Source organism: Stenella coeruleoalba, assembly GCF_951394435.1.
Source record: "Stenella coeruleoalba genome assembly, chromosome: 5".
NCBI lineage: Eukaryota > Metazoa > Chordata > Mammalia > Artiodactyla > Delphinidae > Stenella > Stenella coeruleoalba.
In genome coordinates, this window is record NC_137150.1 from 97,591,632 (window position 1) to 97,610,178 (window position 18,547).

At 37.5% G+C, this 18,547-nt stretch overlaps 1 protein-coding gene across 1 annotated transcript in view; it reads right to left on the reverse strand.

Moving 5' to 3' along the window:
* Positions 1-16,999, reverse strand: part of COL8A1 (collagen type VIII alpha 1 chain) — a 56,144-nt gene extending 39,145 nt beyond the window's left edge. Inside the window, exon 1 of the mRNA XM_079921484.1 lies at positions 16,878-16,999. The gene's annotated coding sequence lies outside the window, so the exon portion shown is untranslated. The remainder of the gene's footprint in view (positions 1-16,877) is intronic.
* Positions 17,000-18,547: the final 1,548 nt, after the last annotated feature.

Consider the following 18,547-nt stretch of genomic DNA (forward strand, 5'->3'; position numbering starts at 1 on the left):
GAAAAATGTCACCACCCTTCTACTGATTTGAATAAGCGCTATGATAATCCTAGTTTGACCTCATAGGGTCAGACACTCTCCTGCCTGATATGAAGGAGGAACTAGTGATGTAAGCCTCATGTCTACTCGAAGAAGGCAGTCTTTTCCCTTCCCCCTTTCCTTTGACTATAAAATTGTAGCCCACTTAATCCTTAGGGCAGAGCTCCCTTGCCTGCCCGCTTGTGTCTCTTACAAGCATCCTATGTTAATAAATCTACTTCTTGCCTATCACTTTGCCTCTTGCTGAATTCCTTCTGTGCTGAGACACAAAGAACCTGAGCCTCAGTAAGTCCAGACACCAGATGAGTGATTCTAATTAAAGGACCGTGGGTTCGAGCCCCAATCTGGGCTTAGGCTGGTTTCGAGTCCCGGTACAGGGGTTCAAGTCCAAATCTGAGGTGCACGGTATCACAATTGAAGCATCAGCTTGAGTTTCATTGTTTTAACTAGCTCTTCTGATGTCATGTAGGTACAGCTTCTTAAACTAGTAAAGCAGGCATTATGTGGCTAATAAAAACATTGGTTAATCTAAAAATCATGTACATTTAATCTTGGAATATGATTTTAACTTATGTTTGAACATGGGTGTGTCTGATGTCCTAAGAATTCATTTCAAAGAAAATATTGATGCCCTAGAGTGAAAAATCTTCCAGACTTTCCATTTTAACCCTTACTTGGTTCTCCCTTTTTCTCATGTCCAGTCTCTGACTTGGGACAAGGTAGATCAGGAAAGCAGCTTCAGGACATTTCTGGGTTAGAAGTCTTTCTTTCACTTTTCATACTTATCATAATAAATTTTGGAAGTTCTGAGAGAACGAAGAAATTATATAGCAAACACAACTTCTTTACTTTGCATTTACTATGCGTTTTTAACATACATTCAGTTAAATATTTAAATATTTCCTTGGTGTCTATTGTGAGTCAGGCATTAAAGATACAGTGACAAATAAGACTTGCAAGATTTCTATTCTCATGGAGCTTAAATGTTAGCGAAGGGAGTCAGACCAAAAAAAACAAACCAGATAACTTTAGAGGCAAATACTGTAAAGAAAAGGAACAGGATCTGGTGATGGGATGGGTGTAAAACTGATGCTACTTTACATTTGAATGTAACAAAGGAACCAGGCAGGTGACACTTTGGACAGTGTGGGAGCAGAGTGCCCAGCAAGTGCCAAGGCTAATAATAGTCCTTTATTATGAGGATTAAATGAGTTAATATGTGTAGAGTGTTTACAACAGTCCTTGGCATCCATCAATACTCACTGCTTTTCATTCTTTAAATAGTCCTTGAGTATCTACCAGGTTCCAGCCTTAGTGCTAGGTGCAGGGAATTAGAGCTGGAGACAGTCCTGACTTTAGGGACCTTGTCCAGACTCCAGGGCAGTGATTCTCAATGTGTGGTGTGCAGAACATTTGCACCTTACTCATTGACCTTCCTTGTTCCCAATCTCCTTCCCCACGGAGTCTGACTAGATAGGCTTGGGAAGTGGACCAAAACCCCAAATTTTCTAAAGGCTTGCTCCAGTTGATGGTTAGGCCCTCTAAAGTTTGAGAACTATGACCCTACTGCATAGATTGTGACTAATTGGTTCTCTTCAGTACGATACATGTTACAGCATCAAATATGAGCAATTGCCCCAGTGTAAGGAGTATTTCACAGCGCTCGAGAGTAGCTCTGCCCAGTCTCCGGAGCCATAAATATCACGGGATTATGTTTCACAGTTAACATCCTGTAATCCCGAGACCTAATTTTTTGTTGTTGATCTTGAGCTGGCTGGGGATGTTGTGTGTTTTGGATTAACCTGCTTTTGGCCATGGTTTGGAAGGTTTGCCTGACACTCTTAAGTGTCTTTTAAAACCTGCCAAAGGAAGAAAAAGTCTTTTACCTTTTAGGAAGAATGTGCCAACCAATGTTTGCCAAAGGCTCTTGTATCCTGGAAGAAATTCTATTAGTAAGTAGATTAGCCTAACTGAAATTCCTCCCCTGAGCTCCTCCCCATACCTATTTTTAAAGTATAATGTCACCAAAAAGGGAGATGGGAAAGATTTATTTTCTCTCCTCTTAGCTTTCTAATAGAATGCATCCTATTCATTTTCTCACTTTAGAATGACTTATACACATTTCTAAAAGGTCTTAGAGTCAAGGATCTCAAAGAACATTGGATACAAGAACAGATTCATGCTGATCCACTTGAGGCTGAGTGATAACAGCCTCTAAAATCCAGACCAGATTCCAGGCAAGCCTATGCCTTAGATATGTGAGGCTTCTATTTTCTCATCAGATGCTTTCCTAAAAGGATGTTTCCTTTTTTGTTTCTTATTTTTCTCTCTTTACTAGCTTCAATCCATAGCTACTCAATAGCTACGGCCAGATAGAATGAAAGCAATGGAAAAAAGACTGCCCTTGAGCTTGAGGTCAGAACTGGTAAGGGTGAATGAATTAATGTAAAAAAAAATTTTTTTTTTTTAAGAAGACCAAACAGATGTAAATTTAAGGCAAATTAGAATCATAGCATCTTAGAACTGAGTGGGTGGTCAAAAGAAATCAAATTTTGTGGTTGCCAGCCTGTCAATTATTCAACTTTTTCTTTAAGTCTCCAGTTTGATGATGCCCCCTTGACAAAGACTATGAAGACTGGGTGAAATATGTAGGCTACATAAAAACTGGTGAAACTCAAGATAAAGATCTGTTAATGCTCAGTCAGTGCCAATGAATGTTATAAATATGCAGGGCAATGAGAACCCAGTGCTGACACCAGAGAAAAAGAGTGCATTATACAAGAGCTGCTCCCCCTGAAAGAAAATTTTCTCTTGTAATTTTTATTAGATTTCAGCCAACAATACGGCTTTTTACATAAAAACAATTAGAAAGAGAAGATTCCTTTCTACTTTCTATTTTTTCCTTTGACTTAGCTATTTGTTCCATCTTTTCTCCATTCATTCAACAAAGATTTGCTGAGTGCTGTGTGCCAGGTAAAGTTCTAATTGCTTGGGACACAGCAATAAAGAAGATGGAAAGGTCCCTGTCTTTATATGCCATGAGAATTTCATGTCTTCATCTATAAAAAATCATAGCTAATTAGTATCCATCAGACAAACTAAAATATTGAAAAGGAGGCATTCTCCGAAAAAGGGGGACCTGACAAAGGAACCACATTTCCTCGGAATTTGGTGTCCCTTCAGTTTTCTCTACATATAAGTAAAATAATTCCTGTATCCATTTTTAAAATACTGTTTACTTAGTTTTGGTCCTATCCAGATTTACGGCGACTTTGGCTAAGTCTCTGTACCCCCAAAGGGTTTTCTTGCTCTTAGCAATCATATATGGGTGATGCGATGATGGCACTGTCCCCAGATCTTTGCGGCCACACTCAGTACAACACAGCTGCCTGAAAGTTCAAGACTCTGGTTCCCACAAAAGAGCCACTGGCTCACAAACCAAGCACATTTCTTCCCTGTTTCCACTGTAACATTCTTTCCCAAGAGTATAAATCTCAGGCCAGTATTTAACATTCCTTTGAACTGAGCCATGGACTTTTACCTTACTTCTTGAAAGAGTGGAGAGCTAGGCTTCCATTATGCATATTTATAAACATGTCCTAGACAGAAGGCATGATTTTATAATTCTCCAGTCATGGGTTTTTGAAACTATTTTACAAAAGAATATTTTGAAACATCACACTGGATCAGGCTGATTGTCTGGTTCAGAATTCTATCTCAGAGTGGGAGTGCACATGGTGGTGGAATATCACTGTTGCTAAACATGGCTCAGCCTTAAAAAGGGGGTGACATATCCCAAATCCTCTTGAATTAAAAATTCCTTTCACTTTAAAAAATTAACTCTGAAATGAAATTAACTAACATGATTAGAGGATTATAAGTTTTAAAAAACTAATTCTACCCCAGGCTTCCCTATTTTGGAAAATGATATTACCACTTATCTATCTGGTTGCTCAGGCTCAAAGTTTAGGATATGTTCCTTTTTTTTTGCATCAAAAATTCTGAGACCTTATATAGTCCTTTTAAAATTTAATATTTATTTTGACAAATGCATAATATTTTGAATTTAAGTTTTGGAAAGTTATGGTTATATGACATTGCATAGATCACAAAGAATAATGTTGAAAACTAATCCTATTTCCCTAAAAAATAGTTTCTCAAAGTTACTGCGGTTTTTAAAGTCTGACCTTACTTGGACAGCAACAGTCTTTCCTCCTTCCTTCCTCCCTCCCTTCCTCCCTCCCTCCCTTCTTTCATGGTAGGAACAGATAATGTAGGATCTACCCTCTTAAGTTTTTAAAGGTATAGTACAGTATCATTAACCATAAACAAAATGTCCTTCAGCAGATATCTAGAACTTATTCATCTCGCATAACTGACACTTTTATACCCACTGAACAGCACATCCCATTTCCCCTGCCCCCAGCCCCTCACAACCACCATTCTATTCCTGTTTGTATGAGTTTGACTATTTTATTTTATTTATTATTATTATTTTTTGTGGTATGCAGGCCTCTCACTGTTGTGGCCTCTCCCGTTGCGGAGCACAGGCTCCGGACGCGCAGGCTAAGAGGCCATGGCTCACGGGCCCAGCCGCTCTGCGGCATGTGGGATCTTCCCGGACACCCTGCATCGGCAGGCAGACTCTCAACCACTGCGCCACCAGGGAAGTCCGAGTCTGACTATTTTAAATACATTTTTCATATCAGCAAGTTTTAGGATCTCTTTATAAAAACGTATCCTGAGTCACTATTATTTAGGTACCATCACCTTATTTTGAGGATCTTTATTTTAAAAATAACTTTATAGAAACGAGCTCTTTGAAGGAAAATTCTCATGTAAATTGTAATACATAATTACATTCTATGTGTTCAATCCAAAAGATCCTTTAATAGGTGCTGGAAATACCGATTTTTTCTGCTCAATCAGAGCTCAGCACCAAGCAAATAACCAACCTTTGTGTTTCTGTACCACTAGTATTTTGGTTTGATAACCATCCTATAGTGTTTGGTTTATTGAGGTTAGAAATGGTTTGGTAACTGAGAAGTCTTAGGTTAAAGAGTTAAAAGGCTTAGCAGTGAGCAGGTTTTTAAATCCAAGGAAATCTGATAAAAGAAGTCTGGAGTGAGGGGGGTTGGACCTCCAGCAAAGATTCGACTTTTCTGCAGGAGTGCTTTGGTGAGGACTCTTGGAAGGCAGGGATGTACAGGGGTGCAGAGTTCACGTGCACAAGCCAAGTGCAGCACTCAGGAAGAGAAGTGAAACATAGATCTCCCTGATTGAGCTCTACTTCTCTGCATTCACCATGAGTGTTATTATTACCACAAGCACGTCTGCATAACAGACCAGGAGATCTAACCTGCTGTTCTGTCTCCTTTCCCATGTGCAGGACAATTTGAGAACAACAAGTATGGTTACTTTCCATTATCTCCCTATTTGCTCTTGTGACCACATTCACTGGATAACTTGAGCAGTTCTCAAAAATTTAATCTGGCTTTAAAGAACTTCAAACCACGTGAACTCCATTTTAATTTTTTCTACTTTATAGATGAAGAACGTGGGGCCCAGAGAGGTTAAGCAACCTGTCCAAAGTTGCACAGCAAGTTGGAAGTTGATTCCAAGTTGGTGCTGTTTTTGTTGCATTGTGGTGTCTTTGTGTAGGTAGATACATTTCTTTAGTTATTATACATGAGCTGATTTCATTTGGAAGAATCAGAAAAAATTAATTCTTCAGTATATATTTCATAAAAATTTTCAGACCCATATCTGGGAACTATTCACAGTAGTACCCCTTATCTGTGGGGGATATGGTCCAATACCCCCAGTGGATGCCTGAAACCTTGAATAGTACCAAACCCTATGTATTATGTTTTTTCCTATACCTACATACCTATGATAAAGTTTAATTTATAAATTAGTCACAGTAAGAGATTAACAACAATAACTAATAATAAAATAGAACAATTATATGGTTTAATGAAAGTTATGTGAATGTGGTCTCTCAAAATATCTTATTGTACAAAGTTAATGTCTTTTCCATCTTAATTAAGTACTTATCACACACTGTGGCCATAATTTTTGCAGTTTAAGGTGTGACAGCAAAACTAGCATGGATTTCTTTTTCCTTCTTCACAATTTCACAGATAGAAAATTTGTTCTTTCTGTAGATCTTAGCAACCTCAGCATATGATTTTTTTTTTTCCTTATTAAGTCAAGAACTTCCCCCTTTTCATTTAGAAGAAGCACTTTATGGCTTCTCTTTGGCATATCCGAGTTGCCAGCATCACTACTCTGGGGCTTTGAGGTCATTATTAGGTAAAATAAGGGTGACTTGAACACAAGCACTGAGATACTGCCACGGTCGATCTGATAACTGAACCAGCTACTAAATGACTAACTGATGGGACAAAGAGATGATTAATATCCTGGGTGGGTCGGAGTGAGAGGGCATGAGATTTCATCATGCTACCTCAGAACAGCATGCAATTAAAAAATTATGAATTGTTTATTTATGGAATTTTCCATTTGATGTTTTCAGATGGTGGTTGACTGTAAAAAACTGCAGAAAAGAAAACCATGGTAAAGGTGGGACTACTGCGCAGGTACCAATTGTTTCCATTACCTGTGTATTTAAATTGCTGATATAAGAGAATATCTCTCCAGGAGCTATCTAGGTTCAATTCCAGCTCTACCACTCTACCTCAGGCAAGTTTCTTAATTTCTTTGTACATCTGTAGTTGTATTTCCTGTCTATAAAGTGGGCATAATAATTGTATCTGTCTTATGGGGTTGCTGTGAATAACTGAACATAGATACAGTATTAGAACAGTGCCTAGCACATAGTAAGTGATATACGCCTGTTTATTTCTACAGTGCCTAGGTACAAGTGTAGATAAGACCAGCATACTTTAGAGCTTGTTCTCAGAAGTTCTCATCTTGAACAGTTTGGTAAAAAGTAGTAGCTTCCAAATTAAAGCATCATTTCATTCCGCAGTCTCTAGATGCAGTAATTCAAAGCTATCACTAGATGGCAGTTGTGATCCATTGTGACTTCAGAAGCAGTAGGCTTTAACAGATGGTTCAAACCCTAGAATTTGTTTTCTGTGCCCTGCAGCATTGTGAACTCAGGCTGTCCCTTGCCCACAACGTGGGTCTTTAACAGAACTGTTACGGTCAGCAAAGTCTGCCTTCTGTGGCCACTCTTGGGACTCACCCAAAGGCACACAGTCTTCCTGATGGCAGCTTCACAGAAGCCTGGGTTTATTTGCCTCCACCCTACTGTGAATTTACTGTCTGCCAGGTGGCAAAAGGACAGTGTCAGGATATCCTGTGTTAAGAAGATTAACCACTGGTTCTCAAAGTCTGGTGCACCATCACCCCCAGCAGCCTCAGCATCACCTGGGAAATTATAAAAAATACAAATTCTTGGGCCCCATCTCAGACCCGCTGACCAGGAATCAGTTTTCACAAGCCCACCTGATGGTTCTGATCCCTGCTGAAGTTTGAGAACCACTGAGATGAACCAATGTTTAGCATCATATAAATGTTAGCACTGAGTGGGTCTTCAGAGAATATTTTGCCCAACTCATTCATTTTGCTAAGAAGGAGAGTGAGTCCAGGCAGTTAAATGACTCACTGAAGACCATAAGGTTAGTCTTGTGGCAGAGCCAGGGCCCAGGGCTGCCAAGTTGTATCCCCAAGCTCTCCCACTATATCCTTCACCCCTTTTCCCCTTCAAAACTGAGGCCACTAGATACACATTCTAGCCTGATAACTACTTATGAAGAAAAAAATCACTTATTTTTTTATATAGGAGTTAGTTCATTCATTTCAATAGGTGTTTCTATAGAGATACAAAAATATGTGTGTGATGCATTGAGTGTGATGCACCTTCAGTTCCATGTGTACATGCGTGCATGTGCATGCGTGCATGTGTGTGTTAGATGGGAGAGGGGGGAAATCAAGTAAAAAAAAGTCATGTCTCAATTGCTAGAAGAGGCATATTGCAGGGCACCCTGGGAAATGGGTGAATGCAGCTAAGTCAGGAGCAGGGATGAGGGAAGACAAGTTAGAGGAGGGAATTTCATAGCTGAACCCTGGCTGATGGGTTCACCAGGGGAAGTAGGGAAAGAACATTTGGAAAGGGGTCAGCATGTGCCATGAAACAGTGAGGGGAATCTCAAGAGTTTGGTTTGACTGAGGGGAAGGGTGTGTCTGGAGGAGTCATCGTGTTTTAAATAATAATATCACTACCAGGACTACTATCTGACACTTCGTGAGTGTTAACTATGTGCCAAGCACTGAACTAAGCACTTTACAACTGTTACTGATTTAATCCTTAAACAGCTTTGTGAGAATCTACTCTTCTTCCTATTTTATAGATGACAGTACAAGTACATGCATTGTCCTATTTTCCTTAAAATCAAGTGTTACTATTTCAGTTTCTTAGACAAACTTAGAAAAAGAGTCTTAATATGTACCTGTTCCAGGACAATGTCCATAACGTGTAGTATGTATTTTGGGGGGGATGAGGAATATGTTTTTAATACATATAATTTTATTATAAGCATATTTTTCATAAATGCATAAAATCAGGAGGATTTTGACACCCTTTCTTTTTTAACTCAAGTAATGAATGTCCCATTATTCTTTGGTCTATCAGCAACTGTGGAAGTAGCCAGGATAATAGATGATTTGTGTATGAAAAGTGGCAAAGAAAGCTCCTTTCAATTATTGGACTCACTGAAGAAAGGAAGCTGAGTAATGAGTGAGTGATCTAGTCTGAAATCACTGGCTTTGTTATGCTTTTGGTTTTTACTTTATAGGCATTCACTGTAAATGTGTTTTTCATATATTATATGAATTAGCCAATATTAGTATATTTTCTTCCTTGCCCAGGAGTACCCACAACCAAACTATCAAGTTCTGGTAGGATTTGAAATACCTACTCCTTCCTATGAAAACTTACAGAAATTCCTGGATACTTTGGGATATTTTTCAGTGGTTTCATTTTTTCCTGAGAAAATAATTTATGCTTCTTAGTTTTCTCATCTGTAAAATACTGGTATTGGATGAGATAGTCTAGAAGGTCCCTTTCAGCTCTAATGGTCTGTGGATTTATGATTTAATGATCAAATGACACAAGGAACTCATTTCTGAGTTTTCTTTGTAGTAAAATTTTAGTGTTGTTGTCATAAAAGAAGTTAGCAGACTAAATACTTCTCCATGAATATTTGAAAGAGATGCCTAAAACAGCTCTATATTTCACTTTTTAGCATCACTAAGGCCCTATCCTGCTCAAAGATATGATTATATAATATATTCTCACATGACATTTTATACATCTCAAGGTCTAAGGCCAGCTTTAAGTAGATACCATTAGAAATGATTTATGGTCAGTTTGTTTTACGGTGAAGAGGTACACTTTAAATGATGCTCTGCTTTTCTGATTGCTGCAATAACAACTTTGAGCTTTAAGAGCTCATATTACAACCTTGATCTTTATACTCATGTTCACAGCTGAGGGTAAATTGCTTTCTCAAGAAAATCTAGAAAACCCAATCTACCTTTCACCCTCACTGTCTAGAGAAACTGAGTAGTCCACAGGTTGCTTTATCTTGAATCAATGGAAGGGCAATAATGACTGGAAAGAAGAACCTATAAAATATATTATTATTTTAAAATTTTGTGATTGATAACAAAATTTGCATTTTACGCTCCCCCCAAGATAATTTTTGCCTTTCTCATTTGCAATCAATTTTGGAATTGATTACAATAAATTTTCTATTCAGTTATTATAAAAGCAATACCTGCTTATTCTGGAATTATTACAAAAAAGTATAAATAAGTACAGAAATATCTAAAATTCTGCTACCTAGAGTTGGCTATTGTTAATATTTTTTAAAATTTCATTCCAGGGCTTCCCTGGTGGCGCAGTGGTTAAGAGTCTGCCTGCCGATGCAGGGGACACGGGTTCGTGCCCCGGTCCGGGAAGATCCCACATGCCGCGGAGCGGCTAGGCCTGTGAGCCATGGCCGCTGAGCCTGTGCGCCCGGAGCCTGTGCTCCGCAACGGGAGAGGCCACAACAGTGAGAGGCCCAGTTACCGCAAAAAAAAAAAAAAAAAAAAAATTTCATTCCAGGTAAGCATAAACATTAAGAAACTGGCAATAAGTTATATATTTTGAAATCTTTAAAAATATTAATATGTGATTAGCTTACATACACAATTTTTAATGTCAGCCTTCAAAGGTAACATATTATTTTTATTGTATAAAAAGTTATATAACTCTTCAGTTTTCACTGTTTTGTGATTTTCAGTGCCATTTTGATTATTTGGCATCATTTCTTCTTTTTCCAGAAAATATTTAAGGTTATTTCAGCCTACTTTCCTCCAAGTGGGTATTATGCATAGAGAAAAACAAAGCTCTGAAACTCATATTATATAGTTTTGTTTTACATTAGACCTTTGCTTTATAAATAATAGGTAAGTTTTAACACACTGGAGAACATTGCTATAAAGATTTCTATCGTAACATAAAGAAACCTTTAGAAAGTGAAGAGTAATTCCTCCTTCATATAATCTTGTTTATAAGCATGTATTTTTCAAAAACATGTTCACAAGTCTGCCAACTTGTGTCCTCTTTGAGGGCAGACTTCTGCTCTTATTGCCCAATATTCCCTCATATTCTAATACTGTCTCCATAGCTCACATTGTGACTTCAAACAGCACTGACCTAAGAGGCAGTAATGGTTAAGAATTTTTAACCATTAAAAGTTGGTTCTGCTCTCTGTTGCTAATTTTCAAATCCCTAAATGAGATAATCTTGGTCTAACTCTTAGTATAGTGCCTGAGACTGCATAATAAATGCCAAATAGATTTTACTTTTCAGTATTGTGGGCTATTTTTTTTTAACATCTTTATTGGAGTATAATTGCTTTACAATTGTGTGTTAGTTTCTGCTTTATAACAAAGTGAATCAGCTATATGTATACATATATCCCCATATCTCCTCCCTCTTGCGTCTCCCTCCCACCCTCCCTATGCCACCCCTCTAGGTGGTCACAAAGCACCGAGCTGATCTCCCTGTGCTATGCGGCTGCTTCCCACTAGCTATCTATTTTACATTTGGTAGTGTACATATGTCCATGCCACTCTTTCACTTCGTCCCAGCTTACCCTTCCCCCTCCCTGTGTCCTCAAGTCCATTCTCTACGTCTGTGTCTTTATTCTTGTCCTGCCCCTAGGTTCTTCATAACTTTTTTTTTTTAGATTCCATATATATGTGTTAGCATATGGTATTTGTTTTTCTCTTTCTGACTTATTTCACTCTGTATGACAGACTCTAGGTCCATCCACCTCACTACAAATAACTCAATTTTGTTTCTTTTTATGGCTGAGTAATATCCCATTGTATATATGTGCCACATCTTCGTTATCCATTCATCTGTTGATGGACACTTAGGGTGCTTCCATGTCCTGGCTATTGTAAATAGAGCTGCAATGAACATTGTGGTACATGACTCTTTATGAAGTACGGTTTTCTCAGGGTGTATGCCCAGTAGTGGGATTGCTGGGTTGTATGGTAGTTCTAGTTTTAGTTTTTTTAAGGAACCTCCACACTGTTCTCCATAGTGGCTGTATCAATTTACATTCCCACCAACAGTGCATGAGGGTTCCGTTTTCTCCACACCCTCTCCAGCATTTATTGTTTGTAGGTTTTTTGATGATGGCCATTCTGACTGGTGTGAGGTGATACCTCATTGTAGTTTTGCTACAGTTGCTTCATTTGCAAATATTTTCTCCCATTCTGAGGGTTGTATTTTCATCTTGTTTATGGTTTCCTTTGCTGTGCAAAAGCTTTGAAATTTCATTAGGTCCCATTTGTTTATTTTTGTTTTTATTTCCATTTCTCTAGGAGGTGGGTCAAAAAGGATCTTGCTGTGATTTATGTCATAGAGTGTTCTTCCTATGTTTTCCTCTAAGAGTTTTATAGTGTCTGGCCTTACATTTAGGTCTTTGATCCATTTGGAGTTTATTTTTGTGTATGGTGTTAGGGAGTGTTCTAATTTCATTCTTTTACATATAGCTGTCCAGTTTTCCCAGCACCACTTATTGAAGAGGCTGTCTTTTCTCCATTGTATATTCTTGCCTCCTTTATCAAAGATAAGGTGACCACATGTGCATGGGTTTATCTCTGGGCTTTCTATCCTGTTCCATTGATCTGTATTTCTGTTTTTATGCCAGTACCATACTGTCTTGATGACTGTAGCTTTGTAGTATAGTCTGAAGTCAGGGAGCCTGACTATTGTCTTTTGCTATATATTTTTTTCTCCTAAATATGAACCCATTTTTCCTGAGGACTTTCACTTAGATTTTTCAAAGCAGAAATAAGCTACTTATTTAGGGATTATATATAAAATATCTTAAAGTGTTGGTAGGGGGAATAAAATATACTCTATTTTATAATAAATTTATATATAGTTATTATTTTACATTGCCTATATCACCTAATAGTCCAATGTCTCATTCACTCATAATGTTTAATGGGAATACATTTTAAAATAAGGTGTGCTACAGAGTCATAAATATAATTTATAGTTCTTTCCAGGGTTTTTTTTTTTTTTTTTCTTTTTTTTTTTGTGGTACACGGGCCTCTCACTGCTGTGGCCTCTCCCGTTGTGGAGCACAGGCTCCAGACATGCAGGCTCAGAGGCCATGGCTCACGGGCCCAGCCGCTCCGCGGCATGTGGGATCCTCCCGGACCAGGGCATGAGCCCACGTCCCCCGCATCGGCAGGTAGACTCTCAACCACTGCGCCACCAGGGAAGCCCCCCAAGGTACTTTTACTCTAAGCTTTTCAATCATTCTACAAGTATAAAATGAGACCTTTTAATGAATGAGGAATTTGAGGCATCAACTAACAAAGTCTGACTTTTCTCCTGCCTATAAAAGATGGGTAAGAATGGCTGAATTATTGTTGCGAAACTACATTGCTCTATGTTCGACAGAGTCTTTGGAAATTGGTCTCAGCTACATCAAGACAGGTGTATAAAGAAGTCCAGGACTGTGAAATCCGTACTGTGGACTCTGAACAATGGAATCCTCTAGTCCAGTTCTGACCAACAGAAACAATGGCCATGTATGTGACTTTACATTTTCTGGTAGTCACATTAAAAAAGTTAAAGAAACAGGTGTAATTAATTTTAATAACATAGTTTATTTAACTCAAGGTATCAAAAATATTATCATTTTGATGTGGAATCAATATAAAAATATTAATGAGATACCTTACATTATTTTTTTTGTTCAAGGTCTTAGAAATTCTGTGTGTAAATTTACAATCAAGTACATGTCAATTGGGACTAGCCACCTTTCAAGTGCTATATCTCCCCATGTGGCTCATGGCTACCATAATGGACAGCCCAGCTTTGGAGGTACCATAGCATGGCAGTGTGGCATAGAGAAAAGGCGACAAAGACCAGCTTGGAATCCTCATATATGTCTGTTCCTTGCTCTGACATTTGATATTGAGATGACTGTGAACAATTGATTTAGTGTCTCTGGGTCTTAGGAGGCTGTGAGGAAGGTTAAATAATATATCATATTTGAAAGTGCTGTGTAAGATCATAAAGCACCATGCATGTGTAAGGCATTATAACCCCCTTTTATTGTAGATTTACTCTCATGACTTGCACAAGGCCACATTCTCAGTTGGTAGGAGAATCAAGGATAGAATCTGGGGCTTCTGACTTCTAGCCATCTGCTTCAACTATTGGCTGTTCCTAACTTGCTGGCTAAAAATAAAACCCAAACGTTTTTGTTTTTAAAAAATGAGGAAGGAAGAGAGTGGCAGCAAGAAGTAAATTCCATATTAAATGGTTAGGGTCTTCTTGGCCACTGTCATAATGTTCTGCAGTAAAATTATACATACAAGATATTTATATACTTATACATCAGCATTACAACCATCAAGGAGTGGACTTTATTGCTGTCATATAATACAAAACCCTACGTTCTTCAATGTTTCGAACAACTTCTAAATTGAAGTGTGGTTTCCCCACTCTATTTATCTCCAAAATATAGTACAACCACAAGAAAGCCCTTCCACACTGGGCTTGATTAATAAAACAGATATGGATCAATTCAGCAGGTTTTCCATGGATATTTTTGGTTACAGATGTAGCTCATTAATCCACATGTGTGAGACACCATCTCTCTAGTGTGAATCCAAGAGACACATTAATCTCTGAACAGAAAGTGGAAATAATTCAGTTCAATTCAGAATATTATTTAGTGCTTACTGTGTGTAAGACACATCAGGTATTTTAAGGAGCAAATGGAGCTTGTTTCTCTGATAAATGTCACTTAGAAATATGTTATTCAACTTGAGGAAAATATGGAATCTACCAAACTGTCTATGATATATGATTCAGGAATCTATATTTTCAGAAGGTATAAAGATGATCAGAAAGGAAATTCCAGATTATCCAAAAAATAATTTAAAAACTTACATTCTTTACTTTTGGAGGGCATACAGAGGATTACTTATTATGATCTATTTCCCTAAATGTAAGTCTGTCATAGTTTTCATATTTAAATTTTTGGGTTATTTTCTACATTTGTTTCAAATGAATTTCTTCCTAGAACTTAAAAACCACATGAAATATTTAGTTTTATACTATGTGAAATTAAGCATATGCCAAGTTCATTTTCACTGAGAAGACATGCATTCAAGTTCTTTGTTCCCTTTCAGTCAAAATTCCTCCTTAAAAATGACTTTCATCTGGTTATTTTTTACTAGAAAACTATCAGAATATAAGCTTCAGTTCTGCCTGAATTGACTATGTTAAATAAATGTAATTTTTATTTTCACTTGCTGAATCATTGCTGTTGACCATTGAATGAAATCGTTTATTGAACAACCTTTACATTTCCTTGCTTTTGTACCCTAGTTTAAAAACAAAGTTTAATTTTTTAAAAGTTCAATAAAATGTATTTTTGATATTTCCATCATAACTTTAAAAGCAATTCCTTTCCTCTGCCCTATAATAACCACCTTCTGCATTTTTATGATTTACTTTAACATTATTATTGTAATTTTTTACTGGGTGAGCCCATCAGTGCCCTTGGCAGCAAGATTTTGTTACAAGAAATCCAGAAGCAGCTGAGCTTTAGTTGGCTGCAACAGTTATACAGTTTCTCTGGATTGAGTTCAGAACCTTACCCTGACATTATGAATGTAACACACGTCAGGCGTCCTCCTTCAGCTTCTCCAAAATATGTGATTGGCTTGAGTTCTATAACCTGTTGCTTAAATGAGCATATATTTTTTAATTCAGTGGTTTTGCATTATAAATATTTCATTTGGCTAACATCTGGCCTTGATAGAGTTAGTGGTGCCCGTAGTAAAATGTGATACATTAGGAAAATGAATAATGTATTTGCATTTCTCCAGGAACTCTGAATGGATTCATTCTAGACAGGATGTGGTCATGTGCATTAACTATAGAGCTAGATACTATGTTTTTCTTTTTGTTCAAGTGCACCTCCAGCAAGAACACAAAAATCTGAGGAATCTTAACTATTCATTCTTTCAATTACTAAATAAAATTAAGTAGACTATAAAAAGCCATTGTACTATTAAATATTAGGAAACATTGAGTTGTGTGTCCAGAAGTCACACTTAAGACCAGGCAAGGGTAATATGCATAAGATGGCTGTGGATACTATGAGATAATGTCTACTCGTCAGAAATGTATGATATTTTTTTCTGTCGAAGTTCAAAAGTTAATGATGTACTTTACATTTTAATTGCTTCTACTGAGAGATCTGTTAAGGAATAAAAGAAATTCTGTCATGCTGTTACTATTTTTCACTGTTGATATATTCAATATTGTATATAAATGAAACCATATACATTATATCATGCTCTGTTTCACACATCCTAGATTGTCTTTAGGAAAATTTAGTACATGGCACTTCAGTCATCTGAAAGGAATCATTTCTTTTTTAACATCTTTATTGGAGTATAATTGCTTTACAATGGTGTGTTAGTTTCTGCTTTATAACAAAGTGAATAAGCTATATGTATACATATATCCCCATATCTCCTCCCTCTTGGTGTCTCCCTCCCACCCTCCCTATCCTACTGCTCTAGGTGGTCACAAAGCACCGAGCTGATCTCCCTGCACTGTGTGGCTGCTTCCCACTAGCTATCTATTTTACATTTGGTAGTATAGGAATCATTTCTTCATTACAACTCATAAAACTGTAAAGTATCAGCCAGAAAAAAAATTGGGCCAATTAAGAGAAATTTGATAATGGTAGAAAAGCACATACAGACATGACTGAGAGATGATAAGATTATTTTAATTTTCCCATTTGCACTGGAATTATTTATTTTACAAATCTCCAGATCTTTTATTACTTAAAACCCTCTGCTGAATCATGAAAAGAAGCTTAAGTTAGCAATTTTCCTTTGCAAAATCTAGCTTCTAGCATCTGGTGAACACTTGGATATCTAGTCAGGTCCTATGGCAATGATTATTTTAAGACTCTATTCAACATGCCTGGGCTTAAAAATCAGCTCGAATCACACTCTGCACATGTATTTTACTCTCAGAGATTTAAAAACCTGGCATTAGTAGCGATGGTCTCAAGACTTTTGCAGTGGAGATGAAGGTGGGAGATAGGACCTGCAGGCAGGCCGGGTACCCCAGGGTCTGCCAACAGCCCCTGTCTCCCGAACAGCGACAGTGAGTTCCGCCACCGCAGCTGCCACGCCTGTGGACCACCGGCCCCCAGGCCACCGCGCCCTCCATGGCTTCTCACACTTACATATAGACTCGGCCCGCCTGCGGAATCGAGGACTACCGTCCTTGCTTGTGCCTTCCTGTGGCACGTCTGGGGCTGGTTTCTGTCTCTTCACCCGACGCTACTCCACTTCCGGAACAGCTTCTGAAGTAGGAAAAAAAGAGGATACTTTTACTCAATTGGAAAGACAACAAGAAGCTGGATTATGATCAAAGTGTATTGTTTTGGGATCATAGGAGAAATTACATTCCAGCAATGTATAAAGACACACTTCAATAAAAGATGCTGTTATTGACCGAAATGTAAGTGCACATTTAGTTGATATTAGAGGTCTTTGTATGCTGATTAGGAGAGAGAATAATTTTTTGTATTTCTGTGTATGCAAATATGCACTTATTTATTTTTATACATATACTATATATAGCTTTTGTCCAAATAAACCTTTTTTTTTTAGTATACAGTTATTGCTTTTCATGGTTATATTATGTGCTAGGTTCCCATTAATTTAATTTCCATTAATACAGGTTACAGATAATTTAGAAAGGATGTGGGCAGTTGCTACAGAGGAAGGAAATTTATAAGGAAGTAATACCTCAGGGAGAAAAGTTAGGTTTATTTAAGAGGAGTGATCTCTGCCATCAACACATTTCCATCCAATTTGCATACAGTAGTATTCGAGTTAGAAATTATTCTCTATTATGTATCAAATCAGGTCTGGTAGAGCTTTAATTCAGCAATACTTTCAGGTTTTCGTCTGAGCTTTTGATGTAATTTAGTTGAGTATGCTTTATAAACCATGTGTAATTTAGACTTTTTACGAGTCATATGGGACTTCTCCCCATTTAAACTGAATTTCAGAAATTTAACTCTGTGTTTTGCATAGTAGATAGTCTCTATTTTGTTTTGGTATATTTCACAGAGACTTGTTTAGGAAATATTATTTATATTTGTTGTTCAAAAAAGATTTAAACAGGGAAGCTTTAGACACTTAGATAAATAAAAAGATTTGAAAGCCAGGATTGGTCGATTAGGAAATAAGTGCAGAATTGGGTATCTAATTTAGAATTTCTGCAATGTGATATAAGTGATGTATTCTAGAACAGTACTATTCAGTAAAACTTTCTGTGATAAAGGAAATGTTCTCGTTTTGCACTGTTCAATATGGTAGCCACTAGCCACAAATGGCTATTTAAGCACTTCAAATGTGGCTAGTACATTTGAGCAATTAAATTTTTAGTTTTATTTAATTTTAATTAATTTGGATTTAAATATCCACTTGTGGGTAATGGCTACTATATTGGAGAGTATAGTTCTGGACTTTACCTGTATTCTGTGTTCAACACAAAATGAAGAACTACTTGAATGGTTCTAGTTGCTGAATGTCTATAAAACACGAGTGTATGCGAAACACAAGGCCCAACCTCTGAGGTGTACTCGGGCCTGACGCGTGGACCCAGCAGCATTCTGAACTTTGGCTCAACTTGTGGATATTCAGACATAAATAAAGTTTGGGCTAACCATAGGTGATTTGAGAACCTTTTGTCTCTGGAAAGCCATGGAATCTCAAATGATCTCTCATAATAAAGTTCAGATGGTAAATGGACTCAAGGGCTTGACTTTTCCAGTCCATTGCTTGTGTGGTATGAATAGCAAGTAGTGGAAACAGATATGGAGGAGATGCTCCACACACATAG